Source organism: Balaenoptera physalus (genome assembly GCF_965194825.1).
Source record: "Balaenoptera physalus genome assembly, chromosome: 4".
NCBI classification, from domain to species: domain Eukaryota; kingdom Metazoa; phylum Chordata; class Mammalia; order Artiodactyla; family Balaenopteridae; genus Balaenoptera; species Balaenoptera physalus.
Window position 1 is genome coordinate 133471758 of NC_138891.1, and position 15370 is coordinate 133487127.

At 46.7% G+C, this 15370-nt stretch overlaps 1 protein-coding gene across 4 annotated transcripts in view; it reads right to left on the bottom strand.

The window, feature by feature from the left end:
• TIAM1 (TIAM Rac1 associated GEF 1) overlaps positions 1-15370 on the bottom strand; it is a 400429-nt gene that overhangs the window by 299320 nt on the left and 85739 nt on the right. For all 4 annotated transcript variants that reach the window (XM_082459733.1, XM_082459738.1, XM_082459732.1 and 1 more), the window contains exon 2: positions 8492-8544. The gene's annotated coding sequence lies outside the window, so the exon portion shown is untranslated. The remainder of the gene's footprint in view (positions 1-8491; positions 8545-15370) is intronic.

Below are 15370 nucleotides of genomic sequence, written 5' to 3' on the forward strand. Positions count from 1 at the left end.
CTGACAGTCAGTAGAAATCCAGACCTCTCCAGCCCACAGCTGAAAGGAAATGAATTCTGGTACCACATGAATGAGCTTGGAGGCAGTTTCTTCCCCAGACCAGCCTCCAGATGAGAATGCAGCCTGGCCAACACCTTGATTATAGCCTTGTAAGACCCACTCAAGGGCACCCAGACTCCTGACTCACAGGACTGTGAGATCATAAGCATGTGGGGTTTTTCTGTTTTTAATAAATTTATTTATTTATTTATTTTTGGCTACATTGGGTCTTTGTTGCTGTGCGCGGGCTTTTCTCTAGTTGCGGAGAGCAGGGGCTACTCTTTGTTGCGGTGCACGGGCTTCTCATTGCAGTGGCGTCTCTTGCTGTGGAGCATGGGCTTTAGGTACGCGGGCACCAGTAGTTGTGCCTCGCGGGCTCTAGAGCGCAGGCTCAGTAGTTGTGGCGCGTGGGCTTAGTTGCTCCGCGGCATGTGGAACCTTCCTGGACCAGGGCTTGAACCTGTGTCCCCTGCATTGGCAGGTGGATTCCTAACCACTGCGCCACCAGGGAAGTCCACATGCATTGTTTTAAGACCCTAAGTTTGTGGTTATTTGTTGTGAATCCCGCAGAAACTGGAGTGACTGGGCTGAAGCTCAGTAGAGAGGTCACATGTGGACGTGTGTCCATCACTCGCATCACCGCCTGAACCATATCGTCCCCCCACCCTCCCTGGTCTGTGGCAAAATTGTCTTCCACAAAACTGGTCCCTGGTGCCAAAAAGGTTGGGGACCGCTGCTGTAGATAAAAGCATAGCAGGGCACAAGGTCATAGGGGTGCCATTTTAAAAACATTGCTCAGGACCGGCCTGATGAGAAAGGGCGTTTGGACGAACACTGAAAGCAAGTGTGGATATCAAGGAAGAACGCGCGGGAAGAGATAATAAGCCAGTGCCAAGGCTTTGAGGAGGGTGCATCCCGGTGTGTGTGAGCAAGGAGGCCAGTGGGCCAGGTCTTTCAGTCTCTGTAGGCCAGTTAATTCTCCACCACCCCCTGCTTTGGGCTGATTCCTTTTTAACTCATGGAAATGTCTTCATTCTACTACTGCTCTTTCATCTGATGACTTTTTCTAGATTCCACCTTTTCTTATATTTCTTGACTTCCCACTGAAGTTCTCTCTTGTCCTCATGAGTGAGATTTTGGACTATGATTTTGTTGATCCTCTTTGCCACTTCCTGTCTGACTCTGCTTGTCTGAGTCTTCCTGTCTGACATCTGAGCTGCAGATGAAGCTTCGCTCGCTGGCCCGCCACTCACCTCCTGCTGTGCGGCCCAGTTCCTAACAGGCCCCAGTACCAGTCCACGGCCCGAGTGTTGGGGAGCCCTGATCTATAGCATTTATCTCATACCATTCTACAAGATTTAGTATTTGTTACATTTATTGTTTTTCTGTCTCCCCTACTAGAATGCAAGCTCCACAAAGACAGATTATCGTCTGTATTTTTTGCTGATACATTCCTAGGGTTTAGAACAAGGCATAGCTCATAACAGGTGCTCAGAGACATGACAACTAAATGCAACATCTCATATGAACTAGATCCTTTCACTTACAAGGACATGATGAGAACAATAGGCAAAATTTGATTGGGGGTTGGGGTGGAGGAAAGAAAATTCTTTGGGGCTATACTCCCAATTTTCTGTGACTGCTTAAAAAATTTTTTTGCATCATTAAAAATTAAAGAAAGAAAATAAAACTCTGACATGCTGGTAATAACCAAAAAAGACCTAAAAAGATACTCATCACTTTATTATAAATATTTATGTATTTCTGGAAAAGGCAATGAAATCAATGGGAGGGGAAAGAGAGAAGGACAGGAACTTTCATTTTTATTGTGCATGGTTTTTACAAAGAGCATATATTACTTACATAATATTTAAATTATAAAATATATGTGGAAAAAAATAAGTTGGTCCCACAGACCATTTCTGGGAGGGGGCAGAAAGACACAGGGATGGTCAGGGAGGAAGACCCTCGTGTTTCTTTCCCAGGGGGCACCACAACTCCCCAGGGACACTGCAGGCTCTCTGCTGGCTGTGGGGATTGGGGGAGGGGGGGCAGGGGACACTGGAAAGGCAGCCTCCCTGCCCACCTGGTGAGGACAAGCTTCCTCCAGCTCGAGTTCCACATGTGCCTGTCACCCAGGGCAAAGGGACCTTGCCAGGAAAACTGGAGAGCATTGGCTAGGCTCGGAAGAGCCTCTTTAAGGTAAGACTTACAAATTAACAAATGTCTCACATTATTTATATTTTTTGTCATTGCAAAGAAGTTTATAATTTACTGAAATTGATCAGCTTTCCATTTCTTTTTAACTTTTTACTACGGAAAGTTGTGTGAGGACATAATCCCCATGGACCCGTAATCCAATTCAACTATTCAATCCTGTTTCAACACACACACACACACACACACACACACACACACACACACACACACACACAGAGTTGGTCCATTCAAATCAACATCTAAACAAGATCCACACACTGCATTTGGTTGATTGAACTCCTTGGTTCCTTTATCAGAGGTTCCCCTTTCCTCCTCTTCTTATTTCCTTTGCATTGTTTGTCTCACACAGTTTCCGCATTTTCATTAAATGTCTCCTCAAAGCACTCCTCTGTCCCTCCCTTTCTCGGAATCCCCTAATTTCTTCCCTGATCATCCTTTTTGTTAGCAAGTCCTCTGGCAAGCCTAGGACAGGGACATTCAATGTTCAGGCTCCAGCAAGGAGCTCACGGGAGAGGTAAGAGCCCCCCCGAGAACTCTGCCAATCACAGCATTAACCGCACAGAAAACAAAAGTGTAAGAAAGTTCCCCAGAAACACCCATACAGTCATGGCTCTGCCGGTAACCACAACTTAGGTGAAGCCCTGTCCCTCCTTGGGCCTTAGTTTCTTCAGTGGGAATGGACAAAATGATAATGATGACGTTGACATTCATTGGACATTTATTGCCTAAAGATCCTTCAAGATTTCTTCCAGCCAAGACTGTGATCTTTGGTATCAAACTCACACAATGCATTAGCAAAGGACGACATCCTCCTTGGTTGGGTGAGGGAAAACAGATCGGGAGTGGAGGAGAATATTTCATAAATGACAAAGGGAAAAACTAGGGACAATGGTGACAAAGAAACTGTAACCACGAATGTAGGTTACAAAACAAAACTTCAGTCATCAACATAATCCAAATTTGAACAACATGCTATTGTTTCAAAGTACTTTCTTACACATTAGCAAATTTGATCCACACTAATGGATAAATGATAAAGGATGGTGTAAAAGGTTAATGGTAGAGTCTTGGGTATGACAGCGTATCACTAGACCAGTGGTTCTCAACCAGGGCAATTTTACTCCACTTCCCCAGGGCCATCCGGCAATGTCTGGAGGCACTTTGGTTGTCACAGGTGGGGCAAGGTACTGGCATCTAGTGGGCAGAGGCCCAGGTTGCTGCTAAACATCCCACAAAGCTCAGGACAGCCTGCACCACAGGGAAGTATCCAGCCCAAAGCGTCTGCAGCTCTGAGGGAGAGAGACTCTGATCGAGGTGAATCTCCTTGTTACCCAAGTGAAACTGTGCTGGGGGCCCGGTGGAGAGAGGAGGGGCTACTAAGGTCTAAAACCACGGTTAGATAGACACCCTGCACCCTACCTGAGCCTCCACACTGCAGACCATGCCAACACACGAGATTTGATAAGGAGACTGTCTTGGTTTGGTTTGGTTTGGTCACCAAGATAGATCAGAACACAAATTTCTGAATCTCAATTATTCCCTCAATGTAGCCACCTTGGAAAACTATTTTTAAGACACTATCCAACTGAAGAACTTACCCTGTGTGGCAGACTTGTCTCTAAATGAGAGCCGTGGCAGCCCCTGATTGAGGTCATGGGCCACTGGTGACCTTGGGAAGGACGGGCGATGAACACAGCAGGTGATGAGGGGGTGGGGAGAGTGTGTGTGGAGGGGCTGCTACTTCATATTCAGTTCTCAGGGAGGCTTGTCTAGGAAGGCGACATTTGAATTTTACCGAAAAAAAAATTAAAACAAGAGAAAGAATTTTTTAAAAAAGAATTTTACTGAAAGATCAAAGCCATCCAAAAAGAGAAAAATTGGCCATTGATGAAGATATTCCAAAGAATACACCCCAGACTCTAAAAGCTATTTCCAGAAAAGAGGCCCCAAATTTCTGAACAGCAGTGGTCTTCTTCAAATAAGTATACTGGGTAGTGCTGCCTCCCACCCTGCCACCCCCAGGACAACTCTTTCACAAGATAAGCTCTGGTGTGACTGTCTTGACCTCAACCCCTTTACAGAGCTAACTTCCCCCAGCAGGCTGGGGCTCAGGAATTCAGCACCAGGTGTGGTGAACGGCACTCCTCCCATCACCAGCACCACCAGCACCCGCATCACCATCACCATCACCAGCACCACCATCACCCCCATCACCACCAGCACCATCAGCACCACCACCACCACCACCACCAGCACCACCATCACCACCAGCACCACTATCACCCCCATCACCCCCAGCACCATCAGCACCACCACCAGCACCACCAGCACCACCAGCACCACCAGCACCCCCATCACCACCACCACCACCACCACCAGCACTCCCATCATCACCACCACCAGCACCCCCATCACCACCACCACCACCACCAGCACTCCCATCACCACCACCACCAGCACCACCATCACCCCCATCACCACCAGCACCACCACCACCCACATCACCAGCACCCCCATCACCACCAGCACCATCAGCAGCACCACCACCACCACCACCACCACCACCACCACCACCACCACTGCTCTGAGAAGGAGCCTGGATATGGCGGGTCCTGGGCAAGGAATGCTTGAACCAAAGGAGTAGCGAATAAAAGCTCAGGTCTGCCTGGAATGTTCTCTCCTTATTTGAGTCCCTGTGTGTTCTTGTCTCCCAATGCTCGGGGAGCCAAATGCCCGGGCCATAGGGAAACTGAGGCTCAGACTCCAAGCCTGGGAGTCCAATCCCTTTCCCTCTTTTTCCTGATGGTGCTTCTTCTTGGATTCATCAACTCTGGCCATCTCAGCAATAAGATCCTCGGGGCCAGATGAGGGGATGGGTCTAGAAAATAAGCCAAGGAGGCTTCTCAGCCTGTTTGAAGCATAAGACCCAGGCTTACCTGACACCTGGGCAAAAAAGGTTCTCTACTTGGTCTACATCAACTCCCCAGGAAACTACCCTGTGGCCTGAGCTAAAGCCACAGCCTATATTAAGGAGTTTCTCTTCTCCTCCCTTCCCTAATCAACAGGGCAGTAGTAGGTGTCTGGTAAAGCATTAGAGGACCCTCTGTCCTAGCCCTTCCTCTAGGAAGTATCTCTCTCTATCACAAAGAAACAAAAAACAAAAAAAAAACACAAGGCAGGTAGCAAGATGCTACAATCTGTGTACAGATTCAGAAATGCTACTGTAGGAACTAATTCAGACATCACCACGTCCTAAGAGGTCCCCTGCCCACCCAAGCTTAAGCTTCATACTTCAAAGAAAGATTGTGAATTACACATTATGATACCAATTATTTCCGAATGCATTATGAAACAGGAGCTTTGCTAAGCAATTTTATTGTTTTAATTCTTTCCTTCTATCATTTTTAATAATTACACTCTGGTTTTTAGTACATTAAGATGCAATTAAGAAAAAAAAAGTCCTGTATATTTTAACTCTATTTCAATTTTTTTTTTTTACACGAAAAATTCCAAAGCCATCCATAATAATGTAGCATACAATATAGACAAAAGACAAAAGGAATAGTTTAGATAAAATTAGCTGAGTTCCATTTAGGAGACAAAAATGCAAGTCTACTTATTTTGAAAACCCTTAGCATGAGACATTCATTGAAAGGATGGAGAATTCTTCATCATACAAAGGCAAAACAAACCACACAGGAGCACACTGGTGGAAGAGAAAGCTTTATACTATCTAAGGAAGAGGGTATAGCAAATCAGGACTCAAATGCTGAATCTGGAGATTACTAACAGTCAATTATCTGCCTAGTAAAATGTCACCATTATTAAATGTGAACCCACCCATGTTGAATTATATTTCCAGGCAAGTAGAAGGATGATGTCATCTAATGGGTAGAAAAATGAACAAAGAAAAACAAAATTATCTTAATGATTTAAGGCACAATTTGTGAGCCACAGAATTTCACATTCCCAGGTACTAAGGCTGAGTGGCATTTCAGTGATGAGAAAATATTTTTGTTTCCTCCATATGCTAAAGCCTTATTCATCTTCTGCTTACCTTCCAGCCCAGAGGTCAGCAAACTTTCTTTTTGTAAATGGTCAAACAGTAAATATTTCAGGCTTTGTTCAGGCCATTGCTCAACTCTGCTATTGTAGCACTAAAGCAACCACCGACAATACGTAAAAAAACAGGTGTAGCTGTGTTCCAATAAAACTTTATTTATAAAAACAGAACCGTGGGCTGTAATTCGCCTACCCCAGTTCTAGCCCACAGCGCGCTAGGAAGGAGGGGTGAGGCCGAGCACACTTAGCACACTCTTGTAAGAAACGGCAGGAATAAGCAAAGAGAGCTGGTAGATCTGAAACTACCCACCAAGACATGGAGCATAGCCCTTCATACCCAAGAGTATTCTTCTAAGACGAAAATCAAGTCTAGATACATGAGGTAGGAATTAGCTCTCAGCAACCTTTGTTCTCAAGCCACAAGTGTTTCTCCCTCACAGAAACAGCTTCTACTTTACCATGTGGCTGGTCTTCTGAACTGGGTGACACCCAGAATATGTCACCTGATGGAAGTTACACTATCATGTATGAAATATTCTTGCCCCCAAATTTGAACCTAAATCTGATCAAGACTTTAGTTTATAGGACATTTTGGGGACAATGAAACACATTAGGACTTCCCTGGTGGTGCAGTGGTTAAGAATCCGCCTGCCAATGCAGGGGACACAGGTTCGATCCCTGGTCCCGGAAGATCCCACATGCCGCAGAGCAGCTAAGCCCGTGCGCCACAACTACTAAGCTCATGCCCCACAACTACTGAAGCCCGCGCGCTCTAGGGCCCGTGTGCCACAACTACTGAGCCCGCGCACCTAAAGCCCGTGCTCCACAACAAGAGGAACCACTGCAATGAGAAGCCCGCGCACGGCAACGAAGACCCAATGCAGCCAAAAATAAATAAATTTTTTTTAAAAACCTTTATTATAAAAAAAAAAACCCACGTTAAATGACAACACCAGAATGTTGGCAACAAAATCTACATTGTGGGGAAACACACAGATCCCGATCCAAGAGATTCAAAATATCCAAAAGATCCAGCTTCTTGACCAAATATATCACAAGACAGAACAAGAGGACTTCCCTGGCGGTCCAGCGGTTAAGACTTCGCGCTCCCAATGCAGGGGGCACGGGTTCAATCCCTGGTCAGGGAAGATCCCGCATGCCCTGTGGCACAGCCAAAACTAAATTTAAGATTTTTTAAAATAAATAAGTTAAAAAATATGCCATTTTTTAAAATTTTTAGAATTTCTTTTAATTAAAAAAAAAAAAGAACAAGAGAGGGACAGGAAACCTGTGTATTGAAAGAGACTTAGGGGCTTCCCTGGTGGCTCAGTGGTTAAGAATCCACCTGCCAATGCAGGGGACACGGGTTCAAGCCCTGGTCCGGGAAGATCTCACATGTCACAGAGCAACTAAGCCCGTGCGCCACAACTACTGAGCCTGAGCTCTAGAGCCCGTGAGCCACAATTACTGAGTCCACATGCCGCAACTACTGAAGCCCATGCGCCTAGAGCCCGTGCTCTGCAACAAGAGAAGCCACCGCAATGAGAAGTCCGCGCACCGCAACAAAGAGTAGCCCCCGCCCGCTGCAACTAGAGAAAGCCCACGTGCAGCAAAGGAGACCCAATGCAGCCAAAAGTAAAAATAAAATAAAATAAACAAAGTTATGAAATAAATAAAAGAGACTTAAGAGACATAGCAACCAAATGCAATGTGTGGACTTTGTTTAAATCCTTTGATTACCCTGAGGTATTTTTAACTAACTGTGAAAAAATATTTCTTAGACAATCAGAAATCAGAACATGAATATTCAGTGATATTAAGAAATGAATTATTGTTCATTTTTTATGTGTGATAATAGTATTCTGTTGATGTTTTAACAAAATGAATCCTTACCTTTTCAGAGTCATATTGAAATATTTACAAGTAAATCTGATTTTCTTTTTAAATCCTCATCCTAAAATTCTTTCTTCAAGAAAATAACTTTGGTTGTTTTGATCCTGTAGAAGTCACTGCTTTTCAAATATACCCATGAATGAGGTGAAAGAATAGGGGGTGAAACTCAACAAACACCAAGGACAGATTTAGGGCTAAATGATAAACAAGTAAATTAAGAAGTTAATGTATTTATATACCCTTGATGGACCTAAAAGGTCCTTCAGAGCATACATACCATGTGGAGGTCAGGCTTCTGATAATGTTAACATCCGGAAAATAGCCATCAACCTGAAAATTAAAAAAAAAAAAGACTTCTAAGTGGTAAACAGCTTTCACAAATCCCATGCACTTTACTTCATGAAAGGAAAAGAAGCACATCATTTATAAACTTGTATCAAACAAGGCATCAGCAAGAGCTAAAAGAGGAAAGAAACAAAGGACTTAGAATTAGACGCAGAGGAACAGGGCAAACCAAGAGTTTACAAAATAAAGACACGGTCCACAGAGAGAAGACCTCCAAGACATCACCCTTATGCATCTTCCCAGAGTGGGAAACACAGGTTCAACCAGGCTCAGAGTCCTGTTAAAGAAAGCAAGAAGGGCAATAAAGACACAGCTTAGGGGCTTCTCTGGTGGTGCAGTGGTTAAGAATCCGCCTGCCAATGCAGGGGACACGGGTTCGAGCCCTGGTCCGGGAAGATCCCACATGCCGCGGAGCAACTAAGCCCATGCGCCACACAACTACTGAGCCCACGTGCCACAACTATTGAAGCCCGTGTGCCACAACCACTGAAGCCCGCGTGCCTAGAGCCTGTGCTCCACTAGAAGCCACTGCAATGAGAAGCCCGCTCACCGCAACTAGAGAAAGCCTGTGTGCGGTAATGAAGACCCAACACAGCCAAAAATAAATATAAAATAAGTAAATAAATTTAAAAAAAAAGAAAAGACACAGCTTAAAATTATCTTCATTAAGATGGCTACAATTTAAGAAGCTAAATTACTCAATTAAAGGAAGAACAGGTTTTGAGGAAAGGCAGAATTGAGATCAGTGAGTATAAGTGAAGGCAGATTTTGAGCTTGAAACGGAGGCAGAGCTTCTCGACAATGAGAACCAGCCCCCAAGGGAGTGAATGGGGTCCTCATTTGCTGCCCTGAGGTACTAGACCCCTCACAGTGAGCTCCACATCACTCTCGACATTGGGTGAGGTTGGATCAGAGGTCCTTGAGGATCCTGAACAATTCCAAGGTTTTCTGGTGGGTAAAAAGTTAAAGAAAAAATTATTCTGATGCTTATTAAAACGGTAAGAAAGACTTTTTTTAGGGCTATTGCCAAATAGGAGATGGGGCTCAACTCTGAATCCAGCAAAGACACCTGAGGATTTACAGCAATCAGCGTGAGGCAGTCAGTGGACAGAAAATTACTCAGAGGAGACAGCAGGCTAGGGAGGTTCTTATTAAACAAACAGGCAATGGGATTTTTGCTGAAGGTAGCCTAGCGTGATCAGATACCGAGGGCGATCACATATCAAGAGTGGGTGATTCTCTCTGAACTGACTTAGCAGGATTCTTGCTAAAATTGGGCTAGGCAGGCCAAAGACAGGACAGGGGCCAAGGTCCAGATCTAGACAAAAACAGGACTCAGAGGAACCTGACTAAAGTCTGCTTAAGGAGAGAGTCTTTGTAACGTTAACTCCACCTTACAAATAGAAATGCCCAGAGGTGGTGTCCAAAGTCACAGAGCAAGTATGAGCTGGTGCCAGCAACAGATCCCAGACTCCCAGATCCAAACTTGGTGACGTCAGTTCCCCCCCACCCCCCGCCTCGTAAAACCTTGCACTGCATTAACACTTTTTAATTTCTCAAGTGCTTCCCGACATAATTTCTCTGTTTCCAAAATCCAGAAATGCTCATTTCTAAACATCAAGCTATCATAAGATAGGGGGAAACTACCTTTGAACACAATGCCACATGAGAGATTTATATACAATCCCCTGTAATACTCAAGCAGACTGGTTCATCATCATGAGGTATAATGAAGCCTTTTAAAGTGACCTTATAATAACAGGCATACAAATAAAATAGAAAAAAAAGTAAAAGACTGGATTTAAAAGCATCTGAAAAGAACAGGAAGTTTCCAATCACTAACAGGATTACAAAACTTCCATAGCACAAGCTAAGCAATTTCCCATGATGCCCAATCCCCAGGGAGAGCATTTACAGATGACAGAGCTGCTTCCTGCGCTCTTAAAAGTACCATCTACAGGATAAAAGTTATTTAAGAATCTAAAGGGCGATGTACTAAATATTCTCTGGTTGCCCTTTAGATTACTTCTCATCTTCTTCCACTGGGACGTGTGCCCTGGGAGGCTGACCTCTATGACCTGCATCAACCAGGCTCCCTTGCCCTCTGGCCCCTTAGGTACCAGTAGAAGCCAGGAGAGTAGGAGGAGGGGAAGGAAGAAAGGAGCATGCATCCCCCTGCTTCTTCCCTGCAGGGTCACCTAGGGGTCTCTCCATCACAGGTCACAGTTTCTCTCAGGTGATCCTCTCCCTCTATCCTTACTTCTAGGGGTTAGAGGGTGCCATAGACTATAACCCCTCAAAATTCATACGTTGAAACCTAATCCCCAATGTGATGGTAATAGGAGGTGAGGCCTTTGGGAGTTGATTAGGTCATGAGGGTGGAGAACTCATAAGTGGGATTAGCGCCCTTATGAAAGAGACCCCAGAGAGCTCCCTCCCCCTTCTGTCATGTGACAGTCATCTATAAGCCAAGAAGCAGGCCCTCACCAGACACCGAATCCTCCAGTGCCTTGATCTTAGACTTCCCAGCCTCCAGAACTATGAGAAATTTACAGCATTTATTCTGTTATAACAGTCTGAATGGACTAAGTCAGAGGGGTTTCCTCCTATCGCCCCAGTGTACCTCACTCCCCCTTTCTGTTTCTCAACCCCATGACACACCTTTATTAAACTTTCTTCTGTCACCTCTTTGTGCCATATACTTTCCTGCCCAGCTTCTGACTGACAGCAATGGAAAAAGAACAGGGGTAGAGAATCAAAAATTTAATTTTCCATATTTACCCTCAATTGGTGGTGGTTGGTAGGGGACCCAATTTTTAAGCTAGATTTCCTGGTATGTGTATGGGGAACGAGATGTGTTCAAGGACGCCCTGAGGGTAAGGGTTCCCATGAAAATCCAGGATTGATATACGGAACTTTGTATACATGTGCATTTTTCTGAAAAGAGAAATCCAGAAAGAAAAAGGTCAAAAATTTAATTGTATTTGCAAAAGTTAACCCAGAAATGGAGAGCCAGCACTGTAAGAGCAACACAGCACAGGGGACTTCCCTGGTGGCGCAGTGGATAAGAATCTGCCTGCCAATGCTGGGGACACGAGTTCGAGCCCTGGTCCGGGAAGATCCCACATGCCGCGGAGCAACTGAGCCCATGCGCCACAACTACTGAGCCTGCGCTCTAGAGCCCGCCAGCCACAACTACTGAGCCCGCATGCCACAACTACTGAAGCCCTAGTGCCTAAAGCCCATGCTCCGCAACAAGAGAAGCCACCGCAATGAGAAGCCCGCGCACCGCAATGAAGAGTAGCCCCCGCTCGCCGCAACTAGAGAAAGCCCGCGCGCAGCAAGGGAGACCCAACGCGGCCAAAAATAAATGAATAAATTTAAAAAAAAAGAGAAACATAGCACAGAAACAGTCACCGTGTGCCCAGGGGAAGACAAATGACCAGGCTGACAGTGGGGACCCCGTGCCAGCTGCAGGAGCGGGAACACAGCCTCCTGCCCCCTCTGAGGGGCCGGGCTGCAGGAGGAGCCACGGCCTCCGCTCGGCCCACCACCACCCGCCCCCAGGAGGCAGCTGCGATGGTGTGTTCCCGCAAAACACTCTCGGCTCATCACTCACGGCTCCCTCCCAACAGTCAAGTGACATTTCGAAAGCTCATCGGCTCAGCAGGTGCTCGGATGCACAAGCAATAGCAAAAACAGTTCCGGGCTAAGGAGAATCTCATGCTGTTGTTCTGAAAAGCTTGGAGCATGGAGGCAAGGGAGAGTGTGGAAGGCAGCAAAGCAGGAGGAGCTGCTGGCAGGGGCCCCATCTGGAGGCAGGGGTGATCCCCACTGCGGAGTCAGCCCTTACCTTACAGACACGTGTGTACGTGGCCTGAGCCCAGCTCCGCCCCTCACCTGCTGTGTGACCGAGAATATGTGGCTCACCCTCTCTGGGCTACATACAGCTTCCCCCTTTACCATTCAGTATGAACTTCATAGGATCGTTGTGTGGGTCAATGAGAAAATGCCTCTAAGACCCAGTAAATGCCTTCCCAGGTATGTTTTAGGATTCACGTCAGAGCTCTTCTCTACTTCCTTAGCTGTGGGGTGATCTCAGGTACAAACAGAAGCCTACAAAAGACTGATAAAATCAACCTTCCCTGGTGGCGCGGTGGTTAAGAATCCGCCTGCCAGTGCAGGGGACACCAGCCCTGCAGGGAACCTGCAGGAGTTCGGGCCCTGGTCCGATCTCACATGCCACGGAGCAACTAAGCCCGTGCACCACAGCTACTGAGCCTGCGCTCTAGGGCCCATGAGCCACAATTGCCGAAGCCTGCGTGCATATAGCCCGTGCTCTGCAACAAGAGACGCCACCGCAATGAGAAGCCCGCGCACCGCAAAGAAGATCCAATGCAGCCAAAAATAAATAAATAAAACAAATAAATTAAAAAAAAAAAAATCAACCTCCAGTTCCACACCAGGATGGATGCCAAAAGGGGGTGACGAACCACTGGGGCAAGGGCACCTGAGAGGAACCAGAACCTCCATCCCATACGGAGCCTGTATATGTCCGTCCCCTGTGCCACTGTCCCTTTCCCAGCTATACCAGGGGCCTTAGCTCAGAGGCAGAGCCTGGAGCCAGATGGCCTTAGCTGACACTTGGCCCTGTCACGTACTGCCTGGGTGGCCTTGGGCAAGTTAGATTACCCCACTGACTCAGTTTCCTCAACTATAAATCAGGTACAATCATAATCATAGTACCTATCCTTTTGTGAGGATTTTAAAAATTCATGTCAACTTCTTAGACTAGTGTCTGGCACACAGTAATAACTCAATAAATGCCGGCCGTGGTATTGCCCTGCACATTTCAGCTAGTCGCCAAGGCCCATCTCATAAGGAGGCAGCTGTGCTCTGAAGAGCAGCCAGACACTGGCACCACCAGCCCACAAGCCACGTACCACATACATCCTTGATTCTGAGATGTGTTTTGTATTTTAGCATTCCTAAAATTACAATATACGCGCACATGTCACATAGCGGATTTTCTCATCTGTAAAATGGAGATAATAACAGCATCCAGCTCATGATTCACATATGCAAAATGCTTTGAACAAGGCGTGGCATCAGAAATTGTCCTCTGTGGGTATTACCCTCAGCATTATATTAATGATCTGACCTGCTGTAGGCCTTCCCACCCCAAGGGAACGTGAAAATTCTCCCTCGTTCCTCACTTGATCTGAGGATCACTTGATCCCTGGTACCTGAAGGTGCTGAGAGTGGGGCCCTAGTAAATTCCCAAAGAATGTGCGGAATTTCAGGTAGTTGCTAGATTTTTACCATCCCATCAGCTTCCTAGAACTGGTTACTTACAGGGCGTTGTTTAGAAGTTGCTGAGTTTGGTTCTGGGTTTATTGAGGTTCCTTTTTTTTGCGCCTTGAGTAATGTGCAGCTCACACTGTGGGTTTCCTGGTGACCCCTGGAAAACAACTGGCCTCCCAGTTGTTTAATTAATCTGAAAGGGCCCCGTGGAAGATGGAGCTTTCGCAGAGGCACGAGAACCAATGGGAAGTGGAGAGATAGCAGCAGGAAGGGCATCCCAGTACAGCTGAAGATCAATGAATGAGCCCAAAATTGAGGCAAGTAAATCAATGGCCTCCACTGCCCATAAAACTGTACTGTTTTCCCTTCCTCTTGCTTCATCATCTTCCCCGCTGCTTTGGAGGCAAGGGGAAGGACGAACAAACAAGGGTACATGCCGTGGAAGGCAAACCCCTAAGATCACCGATGCTGGGGCAGATGACCTGGATTCAAATGGTCCCCAACCATTCGCCGTGTGACCTTGGACCAGTCCACCAACTACTCTGTGCCTCAGTTTCCTCATCTGTAAGATGAGGATGGAAGTAGCTAAGAGGAGAATGAAGTTTACACGAATTAAGAGCACACATGAAGCTCCTGGAAACATGCCAGGCACACAACAAGAGCCTGCAGAGCGCCAGCCACTATCACGCTACGGTACCTGTCCCCCAGGAGCCCTGCGAGGGGAAACATGGTTCAGTGAAGCTGGGGTTTTCGGGGGGGGGGGGGGTCTTTGCTACTTCCCAGCACCAGTGACATGGGAAGATGACTGGAGACAAACGGAGCAGAATGCCAATGGCAGCCACTCCACGTACAAACTGTTACCGGTGTTCTCTGGGCTTCAGCTTCCTCAGCAGACACGTGGGGTTTAGCTTCCTCACCTCTCAGGGTTGTCATGAGAAATGAGGGGGGCTTCCCTGGTGGCGCAGTGGTTGAGAATCTGCCTGCCAATGCAGGGGACACGGGTTCGAGCCCTGGTCTGGGAAGATCCCACATGCCACGGAGCAGCTGGGCCCGTGAGCCACAACTACTGAGCCTGCGCGTCTGGAGCCTGTGCTCCGCAACAAGAGAGGCGCGACAGTGAGAGGCCCGCGCACCGCGATGAAGAGTGGCCCCCGCTCGCCGCAACTGGAGAAAGCCCTCGCACAGAAACGAAGACCCAACACGGCCAAAAATAAAAATAAATAAATTAATTAATTTAAAAAAAAAAAAGAGACAGCAGGGAACTTGTTCTTAAAAAAAGAAATGAGAACACACTGTGTAGGCATCACATAAATGGTACTTCTTGTCATCTCTCCCCCCTCCCTGGAGTGTAAAGAAGGCAGAAAAGCCAAAACCCTACGGTCAGCATGGCTAGTGAGGTTTTCCTACCAAAAAAGCAAGACAGCAGCCCACTTTCCCAGGCCCGCTCAGGATGCCCAACTTGCAGCACTAAGATGTCAGCCATTTTCCACCAAAGGCCCAGAGATCA